An 839-nucleotide genomic window follows, 5' to 3' on the forward strand; every position below is an offset into this window, starting at 1 on the left:
GAACCGAACACAGACACAACACTTGACCATAGCAAGACTGACAGGATATGAATTGACATTGTTTCAGCCACACATAGAGATCAGACGTTGCAACACATGAAACCCTGCCACATTGTTACCCTCGAGCACCATTGATCCGACACCACATGACTGCGTAGAAGTCATCAATACTGTAACAAAGCCCAGACAAGACTTGACAGACATTGCATTACCTGACCCAGACCTGACACTTTACGTGGATGGTTCATGCATGAGAACAAGCACAGGAGAGTTAGTGGCCGCCTATGCAGTGACCACTGAAACTGAAGTCATAGAAACACATCGTATTGACACATTGTCTGCCCAAGCAGCAGAGCTCATCGCTCTGACCCAAGCCTGCATCCGAGCCAAGAACCTGAAAGTAAACATATATACAGATTCACAGTATGCATTCGGAGTTGTTCACGACTTCGGTATCCTCTGGCAAGAAAGAGGTTTTTTAACTTCTCATGGCGCCAAGATACAGCATGGTCCCCTTATTCAAGCTCTGTTAGAAGCAATACACTTACCTGCATCCATTGCTATCATGAAGTGCTAGTCACATACGAAAGTCACTGATACTATTTCCCAGGGTAACGACCTGGCAGATCGAACAGCTAAACTCACAGCTCAGACTCAAACAGACATACCAACAGGTCCGACAAAGACTGAAGTACCAACACAGACACATTGTATGACAGTGAAGGATCCCACTCTAGAAGTACTCGACATACAGACACATGCTACTTCAGACGAAATCAAGAAATGGACTGAACAAGGAGGGATCCAGACAGATCAGGGATGGATGACGAAGGGAAGAG

Source organism: Lissotriton vulgaris, chromosome 8 (assembly GCF_964263255.1).
Source record: "Lissotriton vulgaris chromosome 8, aLisVul1.2, whole genome shotgun sequence".
NCBI classification, from domain to species: domain Eukaryota; kingdom Metazoa; phylum Chordata; class Amphibia; order Caudata; family Salamandridae; genus Lissotriton; species Lissotriton vulgaris.